At 40.5% G+C, this 13,075-nt stretch overlaps 1 protein-coding gene across 2 annotated transcripts in view; it reads left to right on the top strand.

The window, feature by feature from the left end:
* Positions 1–13,075, top strand: part of HTR1F (5-hydroxytryptamine receptor 1F) — an 845,375-nt gene that overhangs the window by 517,945 nt on the left and 314,355 nt on the right. For both annotated transcript variants that reach the window (XM_078656077.1, XM_078656078.1), the window contains exon 2: positions 2,462–2,622. The gene's annotated coding sequence lies outside the window, so the exon portion shown is untranslated. The remainder of the gene's footprint in view (positions 1–2,461; positions 2,623–13,075) is intronic.

Below are 13,075 nucleotides of genomic sequence, written 5' to 3'. Positions count from 1 at the left end.
TTATACATAGAATATATGTAATTTCTATAAAATTCCACATATCATATCTTTGTTTTCATGATTCCATGTGGGGATTTGTATGGGAAGATCTACCTTGAGTACAGAATTTACACAAGTGAGTGCTCTCTTGCACCACGGCATAATCATAAAGTGGGTTTAAAGTCAGGCATATTTAGTGCAAGCTTGTCCAATGGTGATGATGTAATTGATGATTAGTACATATGGCGCTCCACTATATCCTGCTTTGTGTGTAATGCAATGCTGCGGATTTTAACAAAGCTTTGCATGTAAAGGCCCTAGCTTTTCAACTTTGCAGTGTAGTTTAATCTTTTGAATGGTAGCTGCTTACTGGGGGATCTTGAAGACTGCACTTAGGCATTCTACTTCCAGCAATATAATCAATACCCAGTTGCAAGTGCTCCTGCTTTGAGAATCCTTGAATGCAAATGTATCATATGAATATTCATTGTCAAAAACCAAACCGCACACTTGATGTGTCCCTCGAGCACCCACAGTGAACAGACAGTCAATGATAATTAGTGTTGAGCTTTTCCTGTGCTTTAATACTACATAACTCACCTGGGTCTGTCTGAGGTCATTGTGACACCTGTTTCATTTGCATCATAATTCTATTGGGATGCCAAGCGTTTTTGACGGCTGAGTCAGCTGAGGGTTCACCATCAAAAATACAGTAGTTCCTCCACCTGCAAATATGGCTGAAGGACTGTGAGTCTGGAAGGTGATGCATCTGATGTTTTTTGACCGATGCCTTGTGTTAGAGCCCTTTGGTCCGTGCAACTTCTGGTGCCGATTCAGGTTTAGAAAGCGCTCTCCGATTAATCTTTAGTTCCAACTAAGGCTAACATTACACTTCTATGCATATTAAGCACAGTAGGCTCCACAAGGAAGACAGAGAGTAGTTAAGTTTCAGCCATAAACGTCTATTGAAAGATTTGCGGAGTTACAAAATCAAATCATCAATTTAGGTGTAAAGCATTATTCAATACATGAATACCTTAGTCAATATAAGCAATTCAAAGGCTCATAAACAAAGACAGACTAATATCAAGTTGTCTCAAAATGGAAAGTAAGCAAGACCAGTTCTACCATGAAGAGAGCACCCTACTCTTCTTAGTCAGGGAAAAGTTCTGTTTATAAGTCAGAAAAGAAGGGTTCTGCATCTAAAATAGATCTGCTCTAAAGGCAAGTGAAAGGGCATCTACCTAAAGGTCGGAGAAAGAAGCTTCTAGAGAATCGTCTACATTGCATTAGCCTTCATTACACAATTCTAACACTTAATACACCTACACATTTTTCCTAGGCAAAGGACCAATAAGGTTAAGGCACAAGCAGAAAATGCTAACTAATTCTTTTTTTCAAGCTGCTGCAAAATGAGCCTTCTTTGAAACGGCCTTCAACATTTGCCGTTATCTGCAGCATAATGGGATAGAATGGCCCAACCTGTTCTCTGAAGGTGCATTGCACTAGCTTGTTAGTACATTATACAATGATTACATAAAAGAACATATTTCACATGGGAACAGATAACACAAATTCACAATTCACAAAGATTGGTTGCAAGTCATGCACCAATTGTTTGTGACTCAATTCTGCATTTTTTAACCAACATGTGTACCATTAAGTTGTTTTACAAAATTGCAATTCTGTGTTGGTCCCAATTCTACCTACCTCATTACTTTTCATTAGGTAGGCCGCAAATTTCAACTCACACAGATTGGATGCCATCACTGGCTGGGGTCAGCAGACCACCTTGTCTATGAATTTATTTAAATGAAGTATTTTTTGTTTAAATGCAATCCATTTTCGTTAAAGGAAATAGGCCTACATTTCTGGAAATACTTTTTTTAAAAAGTTCATGTAAGAGTTGGAAGGAGTCCGTTGAGCCACGACCCACTCTCAATTTTCTTTTTACATTCACAAAGGGGAAGAGATGGCAAGAGGTTCCCTTGCCATTCACAAATGGGTTACCACCTCAGTTGAAGGAATCATAAACTATCAATGGTGTCTGAATAAAACTTAAGTCACAAACCATTGATACATATTCCGAATCACAAATTGGAAGGGACATCCTCAACACACCCCTTTCAAGTTAAAATGTATTATACATTTCTACACCCATTTGCGACTTGGTAAAAGCTTACTTATCGCAAAATGAATTTAATAAATACTAAAAAGTCATTTAGCAGTATCAAAACCTGTGATTTAGCAAATAGTAGGGTTTGCAACTGCTAAATAGCTTCATACATCTGGCCCCTGGTCTTTTTAAGATGCTTATTACTTACACAGTTCTAATATCAATGATGGTCACCAAATACGGCACCTGTTTCTCAGCGCAATGCAATCGTTTGTGTTCTCAGAACCAGATGTAATTACTAAATTCCATACTAAACGTGATTAAATTGAGTGAATGTCCATTTAAACTACCTTTTTTTCATTTCAGGAATAAAAACTATGAAGGATGACAAGTTTTCTTGGAATGAAGAGTCCCTCTGCCAAACTAAAGATGGAGCCGTTCAAGAGGCGGAGAAAAATCTCTTCTATGAACCACAAAAAAGAATTATCTGGTTCGCGTAATGTTTGCAGTTTGAGTAAAACCTGACGGTAAAGTAAATGTATCACTGAAACAAAAAGTCATAGAGTAATATGTAAACTAATCTATTGAAATGGGAAATGCCCTACTCATTCAATTGTCAAATCTCTTTAGGACTATTCCTTATTGTCATTGACTTTGAGAAAATTTACCAAAAACGGTGACGAAACAGGCAACGCTGTCCCCACACATTTAATTGATTTTTGTAAAGCAATATTCCGACTTAGTTAAGTTCTCCAGGTCTTTTTATATTGCTTAAGACTTGAGGATTTTTGAATTTTCCCTGGTTTTTAAGTGATTCAAATATCGAACCATCCAGTGTTCAAAAACATGCAATCTATGCGCGAGCTATTGATATGCGTTGGTCTGCAAATTTCAATTCAAAGGTGAAAATATTACAAGGATAGGAGTCTAACTAATTTCAAGAGAACAGCATACTCCCAAATATATTGTAGCTGCAGTCAAGGAGCAAACAACATTTCAGTACTTTAATCGTCGAGTTTGTAATCGAAAAAAGTTGTAAAAATTAGCAATAGTGTCAAACAGAAGTGTTTTCAATAGAGGAGGGTGTGGATTTTATACTGAGCTGTGTATAATTGGTATTAACTAGGCAGTTCGTCCCAGATTACTAACACTGTGGGTCACATTTGTGTTACTTTTTTAAAGCAAACCAGATGCAAAGCGAATGGGGTGACATTTACTATTCAACACAAATCTGGATTTGCGTTGGGTAATTTCCCAAAGTAATGCAAAGTAGAGCAATGCACTGCCTTGCATTACTTTGTGCTAAGGGGGCTCCATGGGTGGTGCATTGGCAATCCAATGAGATCACTCATAGATTTTGATGCTTATCTACAAAGAATCATAGTTAGGGATGTGCACCACAAACACACGCCTCCTCAAGGACTGCAATGAGGAGAAATGAGTTAATTTCTCTTTGTTTTTCCTACTTTTCATGTGTTCTGCACTGTAAAGCACACATACAAAATAGGGAAATCATTAAAACATAGGGGCATATTTACTACAGGATTGGTGGAGCGTGGTGTTCCCCTCCATGGCTTGATGCCATGCTCCACCACTTCTGAAACACAGGGCTGCACCATATTTATAGCAATAAGGTGCAACCCTGCGCTGGCACTACTTTTAGCAGCCTAGCGCCAAAGCATATTGGCAGTGTCAGAATTAATTGGGGTTGCTGTGGAACGCCCACTGTAACACCCATTGCCCACCCCTTTCATGCTAAGTATAGCGTGAATGGGGGTCTTATTTACAAGGCAACGTTAAACCAAATGAAGAAGCTTAATGCTGCATTGGAAAGGGCACTTACATATCGCCACAGGAACGTCACTAAAAGTAACGTTCATGTGGCGATAGGGACTTGTAAATATGCCCCATAGTATTTGAAGTGGAAGAGACCCTGAACTGTGGCGCAGCGGTGCAGCATTGTCTCATGATGGCCAAAAGTGGGCCAGTGTAGGGAGAGAGGAGAACAGCATCATATCTTAGAAGATATGGCACTCTTCTGCTCTATAACGCATGCTCTGAGTGGCTTATGAGTAAACCTTAGTTGAATGAACAGTGATGGAAATAACTTCCATAGCATCAATTGTGTGACGTAAGATTTTGTGAGAAGTCACCAGCATGAGATAACTTTTCAGCCTTTCTAAAGAGGAAACCTTTGCTTTTGAAACCTACTCTATAAAGGGAAATTAGCAATCTTTGCATAATTTTAGCATACAAGGTTTAATAGTCGTAGCAACACAATACATTTGTGGTCGTTCAGAAAGATAACATACCGTAATACTTGCATTTATAAAACGCACGTTCACCCCTTGAGGGACCTTGTCGCTGAATAACAGGTGTTTTTTGTTGCACAACTCAATGGTACTGTTTTATGTTATGCTATTATGGCAAGTCATTAAGGGGCATATTACCAACGTTAAGCGATATTTATCGCTAACGATGCTTAGCAACGAATTTTTTAACGCTATGCATCGTCAGAAATTATCGCAGATAAACCTTGCTATTATCAAGGTTTATCGCAAATGCGATAAAAAACGGCCGCAATGCATGAATAGCGCTGAAAAGTCAGCGATATTCATGCATTACCGAGCTAATGCTCTTAGCCATGTTATCCACCTCCCATTGGATAACATGGCTAAGAACTGCTCAGGGTAGGTGTTAGTTTTTGGAGATATTCACGCTTAGCGCGAATATCTCCAAAAGTTGGTAATAGGAGATAGCGATGTTAGCGACTGTTTCCAGTCGCTAACATCTTGGCACGCCCACTTTGCATGTCATTAGTGATAAATATCACTGACATGCAAAGTGGGGCCCAAGATGGTCGCTATCTCCTACTAGCTGTCGCTAACTGGTGTTAGCGACAGCTAGGTAATAGGGAGATAATTTTATCTCCGCTTTCTTGGCTTTTAAAGCGAAAAAAGCGGAGATAAACCCCCTTGATAATATGCCCCTAAGAACGGTAGACATGGGCATTCGGGGCGATGTCTATTTGACGTCAGAATGATAAAATGTCAATGAAAACCCAACCTGAGGTACTATCGAATTTAATCACCAGGGATGTGGCAGTAACCTGCCTATTAAAAAGAAAAGTCATTTGTGTCTCAAAAAGATCTGGGATCATTGTTATTATGCGGTGGTTGATTGTGAAATTAATTTACTGGGAAATGAAATATAACGCTGTTCTTAGGCTAGCATTTCGCAGCGTCGCACGAAAAGCTCACCTCTGAAGAGAGGTTGAATTTTAGTTAGAGAAATGTATGGCCCTACAAATAAAAGATTATTAAAAACTGGAGTCTAAATCAAATGTGCTATCCTGATTTTATAGCTATCACATAGGAGAAGATGTTGCGCTAGGGCAAAAATCGAGTCTTAGCTTAACAACCTGTTATTCTGGGCAAATGCCCCCATGCCTTAAAAATGAAAGTGACCTTGTGTAATGTAAATGGTGCTCATGTGAAGCGCTCCAGTACTTTAGGTCGAGTTCGCTCATTATAAAACTGCAACAAAAAAATATACCCCATATGCTAACAGGGGGAGTCCACGCAGGTGGAATCAGATATGGACTCCTTGGAACGTTTTTAGAGGGGAAATATGTGAACCATTGCGTGAGGGAGACATTGATAGTTCGGACGATGAAATGGAAGAGGTTTAAACTGAATCAGGAGGGGGGATTGTTAATGACCTATGTCGAGATGTGTAACTGCCACTATACATACTACATGTTTTACTAAGTACAGAGACGTGACTGTAACGTTATCATATTACTGAAGTACTCCTGCCATTGTAACAGCCTTGTTTAATGATAAAAGAATAAAAAACTTTCACAAAAAAAATATTTATACCCCACAAAGTCAGTATGTACTCCAAGCGATACTTGGCCCCGAAGTGAAGGGGAAGCAGGCCACACATTTGGAAAAGGGGTCTCGCAAATATAAGAGTCTGATAGAATCATGCAAAATTGCAGCCTCAGCAGTTGCAAGCTCTTCTTCTGGTTGCCTCTCTTTAAACATCATAGCAGCAGGGTGCATGCTGACCTGAAGCGCAATACATGCATTAGTCACGTGTAGGCCTGGCATAATTTCGATTATGCCAGAGTATTTTGAGTAATTTCGGTAATTCCACGTTACTCTTTGAAGCGGAATTACCTATAATTATCCTACTTGCTTATCTGGGAGTAGTTTAGTGGAAAAAATCCTACAGCAAGAGCACATTTAGCAAGCGTGAGGGGCCGCTCACACTCACTATGTGTGTTCTGAAACATTTAGTTGCGAGGGTGCATTTTACACTAAGAAAATAGTGCGAAATGCCGGCAGTAAATTGGGGGAAAAACCCTACCCAAGAGAATATTTAGCGAGTGCGAGAAGCTGCTCATGGTTCATGTTCTTTTTCACATACTGCTATTTCTTAGCGCAAAATGTATCTTTGCATCGATTTTGGATGCAAGGTGGCATTTTTATATTAAGAAATAATGCTAAATACAGAATTACTCTTCTTTTGTAATTCAAGCACAGACTCAAGGAATTCTTAGGTAATTGTGCATGATTACGAATCAGGAACTACATGAGTTACACCCACCCCAGTCACATCTGGACAGTGATGTGGGGCAGCTCACGTGGATGGATGACATTACAACACATGCTATTACAACGCATGCCTTTACGACGCAAGTTTTACAACGCAACTTTGACAACGACTTGCGTTGGGGGCGCTGGATAGTGAATAGTTTAATTTACTATTCCAACTCCAGTCCCCGTGGATAGTAGGGAAGTGTTGGAAACTATTCCCTATCCTAGAGCGCCCCCCAGCGCAAGTCGTTGTAAAAGTTGCGTTGTAATGGTTGCGTCGTAAAGGTACTTCATTGTAACAGTTGCGTTGTAAAGGATGTTTACCGCTCACGTTAGGAGGCTGATGAACCAACGTCACAAATGGGTACTAAATTAAAATACACATGCCCTGCATGTTATTGCACTGAATTTTATTTATATTCCTACTTTTACTATTAGACATATAATGCAGTTCTTCACTGGTCATGTAAGTCACGAACATTTGAGAACATGGGGCCTCAGTACGATGGCGGTGGAACCGCCAGGCCATCGGTGGCTGTCCCACCCCCATTGGACCTTGCTGGATGCTGCGGGCGGATGGACGGCGGGCGGAGAAACCGACTGCCACGCATCTGATGGGCTCATGGAGTGGTCTGCAATGCCCACAATGTTTGGAGGTGCCTCCTCAGGCACAGCCGTAGGGATTACAATGTCCCTTTCTGCCGGGCATTTCATGGCGGTTAACCCGCCATGAAAAGACTGGCAGAAAATGACTTTGGGGGGCCCCTCTGGCCCTCCACCACGGGCCATGCGGGGCTCCTATAGTACCCTCTACATATCCCTGCACCCAGTGGCAGACACTGCATGGTGCCTGCCACATAGTGCAGGGATATGTAAGATGTGTTTATTTTGTACTGCGGCGTGTGCTGCATCCCACAGCACACGCCACAATACAAAATATCCACATTGTTACCGCATCCTAAGACTAATCCTAATGCGGCCAGTGGGACCTCCGACTCCTATTCGGGTGGTCCTGCTTTCGCATCTGACATCATAATCAGGCCCATGGTTTGCAAGACTAACAGTGCACAGTTCTGTCTCTTGTTAGAATTGGTAATTCCTCTGTGCCAATCCTGCATTAGGCAAGACTCATGCAGGAGTGTAGATAAGGTATCTGGTATACTCACTGCCTCCCTTTGTGAATAATAATTTCCCCCATGACATATGCTTGCTGCATCCAAGCCTCACCCCTTGTCCTCATATTTCACCAAGGACTTTAGCCGGTAAATAATACAAATCATTCATGTAGCGCCAGGGCTTAACTGACCATTCTGTCACTCTGACATTTCCATGGGGATGCTTTCAAAACGTTATTGTTTGTCATGCCCCAACCCCACTCCAATGGTTCCATTCTAGTCACTACCTGCTGTGGTATGAACATATATGCCAGGGATGATTTGGGTTCCAGTCTGGCTCTGTCCCTGGCACATTTTGTACAGATATAATTTGTGAATATTCACAAGTGCAAAATCTGATTTTTCCCATCTGCATTAGATAAAAAGTGGAGAAAAATATTACTGAATTCATTCTTGATCTTCCATACCAAACGTAGGTAAAGTAGTTTTCATTAAGAACATTCTTGCAATTGAATTCCACCTCTTAAGTGCCGAGATCTGCCTCCCCCAACTGCTGAGACCATTTTTCTTCTGAGATAAGCCTTTGTTCAACCTGCTGCAATACCTTTAAAATACCTCTGAGTTTAAAACCCAATGTAAGGAATTGGGTTACTGGTTCAGGGTGGGGAACCCTACTCAAGCAGCAACCACAATTTCTGTTAAGGTGAAGTCACAAGAACACCCCAAATTAGCCTGTGCTTCACCCTCTGGTAGCTTGGCACAAAAGCCGCCAAGCCTAACAGAGACGCAATGCAGCACTTCAAAGCATAATAAAGTGAAAATGCAACACAAGAAAAATCTAATGAATTATTTGAGACCAAAACAACAAAAATCCAATCAGGAGAACCGGAGATATGCAGTTTGAAAGATTTAAGTTAAAACAGTGCCTAAAAGCACAAAGCGACAGCTGTAGTTATCTGGTCATGCCAGAATGGGACAAATTCAAGCTGACCACAGTGGAGTGCGGACCAAATACAGGGACCAAATTAAGCCCACCGAAAAAGGCAACTTATATCCGGGTTATGGAGCGTTGTGAAATCCTGTGTGGAGCATTTGTTTCGCAGTTGTGGTTCTGATGGGCTGATGGCTTCAATGTGAGGTCCTGTGTCAAGTATGTATCACACAGCAGCGATTCCAGGGAGCTGTGGAGCTGTGATTCAAGGCCCTGTGTCAAGGATGCATTGCGCAGCAGCTGTTCTGACATGCTGTTGGACTGCTGCACAAGATTCTGCATCAATGAGGAGCCAGGCAGCGGCAGTTCCAAAGCGCTGTGGGGTTCTGCATCAGGGATGCATTTCACAGTGCAGTTCTGATGCGGAGTTGTGGGGCAATGTGTCACACTGTCTTGGTTGTGCTTGGACTGCAGCTCATCTGGCAAAGCACCTTCAGGCCCACTTCTAACTTCTGACTGGGGCAGTACCACTTGGGGGCAAGAGTGAAAACAGACAGAGTCCAGGTGCTGGGTTATATGTTGTTGGAGCCTTTTCTGTTCCTGAAGCCCTGATCAGGAAGCCATCCAACTAGCCTGTGGAGTCACTCTGGTATCTTCGAATCAAGAAGAAGGTCCAGTTCTCCTCCCTCAGGCAGCAGGGCAGTAGGGCAGCAGTGCAGAAGAGCGGCAGTGCAGCAGAGAATCAATCCTTCTTGCAGCAGAGTCGCACAGCAGTCTTATACAGGTCCCGAATTGTGTACTGAAGAGTTGGGTTTGAGGGTCCACTATTTATTATATTTATTTATACTTGGTGCCAGCTTCGAAATAGGAGAAGGTTCTGGAGCTTCCCTTCCCCACTGGTATTTGGAATTTCCTACTTTCTGCCTTGGCCCTAGCTTGTCTGGGGCCACAAAAGACAAGTGTAAACCCCTTTTTGAGTGTGCTGGGATACAGCATTTGTCACGTGCAAGTGCAGCAGGTGTCAGCTTCTCACCCTCATCAAGTCAGATATGGCCCATCCTGCCAACATCTAGTTCCCCTCTGTATCACTGTCTGGGAGCAAAGCACAAAGACCAACTGCCAGCTACACCTAGTCATGCAACCCAGGTTCCAGGCTACCGACACCAAATGGTTAGAACAAGAAAATGGCAACTTTATAAAAGTGGCATTTTTCAGCATGGCGTCTTAAAATTCAACTTTACTATTAAAGAGGGTTCTAAATTATAATTTTTAGGCCCCAAAATATAAATATTCCTACGTACTTCCAATCAAAAGTTAGCACTTCTTAAATGTAATAAGTTAACCCAATGTTATCCTATAGAGAGGTAGGCCTTGAAATAGTGAAAAACACATTTTTAAGTTTTTCACTACAAGGACATGTAAAAGTTTAAAGTACATGTCCAACATTTCAAATACACTGCATCCTACCCTCTAGACTGTTTAGGACCTACCCTATGGGTGACCTATATGTATTAAAAAGCTAAATTTAGGCCTGATAAAAAGTTAATTTTGCCAGGTAGAAATGGCAGTTTAAAACTTCACACACAGGTTGCAATGGCAGACCTGAGACATGTTTGAAAGGGCTACTTAAGTTGGTGGCACAATCAGTACTGCAGGTCCACTAGTAGCATTCCATTTACAGACCCTGGGTACATGCAGTACTACTTTACTAGGGACATATACGTTAATTAATTGTGCCAATTGGGTGTAAGCTAATGTTACTATGTTTTAGGGAGTAAGCACATACACTTGTTAGCAGTGGTAAAGTGCACGGAGTCCTAATCCCAGCAAAAACAAGATCAGCAAAAATGGAGGAGTAAGGCAAAAGGTATAACCCCTAACAAGCAGCCTGTTTGTGTTCTACCTGAATCCATTTGGTCCCTGACATTTAGTCATAAACATATGAAGAGCATTGTTCAATATTTGCTTTTACAAAATCCAGAACATGTTTTGAAACTGAACCAAAGCAATTCGGATTAATGATTTTAATTTATAAATGACTTTATGTGATGTATACTGGAAAAGCAGAACAGTGTAATATCTATTATGATGAGGCTCTGTTCTACTGTCTCCTTGCACTGGCACACTTTTGACAGCATTCACCATTGCACCATAGTTCATGGGAGTCTGTGTTCTCCAAAGAATAGGTTTTATACTGGAAGTGGGTCAACCATTACAAAAAACTATTCTTTGAGGTTTTGGGGACTTTGTATGTATGCTGTACAATGCAGCATACATGAAAAGTAGGGAAAACAAAAAGAAATAGAAACATTTCTCCTTATTGCACCTGCTTTGAAGAGAAGTATGATTTTGGTGCAAATCCCTCTCAACGATTCTTCGGAGATAGGGATTTGCATCAAGGCACATACGTTGTTGCATGGGAACATCAATGCACCACCCATGGAATACCTCCTTGGCACAAAAGAATGCTAGGCAGCGCATTGCACAACTTTGCGTTTCTTTGGAATACTATTCAACGCAAATCCAGATTTGTGTTGGATAGTAAAACCCACCTTAACACTTTGTGTCGGGCTCGCATTATATATATAAAGCAAGCCGGACCCGAAGCTTTAGTAAATCTTAGTCACAGTCTTGGCTTATTCATACTCAGTATAGAAGTGCATTGCAGGCATAGTTGATGTCAATGGTCTAGATGTTTCCAATTCACAAACTGAATTTTGTAGTACGTAAAATAGTACTAATTACTTACTACAAAATGCAGTTCACAAACGTCCGGGTGAAAATCTGTACCTCCACCTCACCTATATTTTCTATGGGGTGATCTCTGCACTTAGTTGTAAATGTGGGAAGGACGGGGGAAGTGGTGTGAAAATGGTAAATATCTACTACTAAATGGTAGGGGGTTAGAGACGCACAAAGAGAGGTGTGCTTGTAAGGAGATGTTTAATGAGGGACATGCTAATACACACACCCACCCGCAAATGAGTAAGATCTTTGCTTACTTAAAGGACACTTCTAAAGTTACTTGTGCCCTGAAGGTGACAAAACAGTAGTAAATGTATTCCAGCAAGGTCTCGGAATAAATCTAGAATCATTGAAGGTCACCCAGAGGTAAGGCAACACACTCCCATAGAAAATAATGGTGGCAGGGACTTAATACAGTGCCCCCGTAAAAAAATAATGTTAAAATAATTAAGTTATTTCAACTTTTAAATCATGTGTATGTGTATTGTAAGTTATTAGTTCAAAATGAACAGTTGACATTAAAAAATACATGTTTTACTTTTAATAAAAATGAAATGTTACTTATATTAATTAAACACAGTTTCTAATTAAAGTTACTAAATATGAATTAAATATACAATTGCTAGGCTGGGTGCCTTTATTATATTTTGCTAAAAATAATATTGATGAAATAACTTAATATATTATAATTCCTTGTTTAATTAACATGATTTTAAAGTGGTAATGTTGGCTAATATTTCATGTTATTACTTTTATGGGAAAACTATTTTTAATGTATTAACAATTCAATTTACCAGTAAAATTAATTAAATATTTTTAAAAAACGTAATAAACTTGAATTGTTTTCCCTATTTTTTTTACATAGAATTATCTCTACTGGGGTGTTGGAGGGCTCCACCTATATTTGCAAATCTATAAATAGCACTCATAACTTTAACTCCACCTCCCAGTTTCAGGGGTGGCGACACCTAAATCACGATTTTGTAATAAATTTAATTTTAAAAAGTGAATAGCCAAAAGTTGTAAATGTACTCCAAAGCATAAGAGTAAAACTACATGTGTACATTTACTCTTACAATTTGTAATAAGTTTACTACTTTTGGCTAGTCACCATTTCCGAGTGTAAGTTTACTGCAAAATCTAGACGTACTTGTCTCCTCCAGCTCAAACAGACTTGCATTGCGGCAGCGGTTCATGGCTGATGGGTTTTAAATGTTCACTTTGAGAGAAGCCTCAGGCAGCAGATCCATGAAGTGTATACATGTATTTGTTCCATCTGGCAGGGCAGAGCTGGCAATCTGCGTGTACAGATGTTTGATTTCAAGCGACAGATGTGCTTCAGACTACGGAACTAGCTGTCGGATGACAGAGGTGTTATGCATGCTTACTAATATGCAGAAGAGGTATCCCTCAGGTTATACAGATGTTACAGGTGCGTTCGTCAGAACCAAACTAACTTTCAGTTTTCAGAGACATGAAGCTGACAGATGTCAAAGACATGTATTTCGAAAACTAAAGATAGCAGTCACATGCACAGATATTTCAGGCAGACATCAGAAAGCAGAGCTAGCATTTATGCCTGCGG

This window comes from Lissotriton helveticus, chromosome 8 (genome assembly GCF_964261635.1).
Source record: "Lissotriton helveticus chromosome 8, aLisHel1.1, whole genome shotgun sequence".
In the NCBI taxonomy this organism is placed as follows: Eukaryota; Metazoa; Chordata; class Amphibia; order Caudata; family Salamandridae; genus Lissotriton; species Lissotriton helveticus.
The sequence above is the reverse complement of the archived record's forward strand: the minus strand, read 5'-3'. Positions and strand labels throughout refer to the sequence as shown.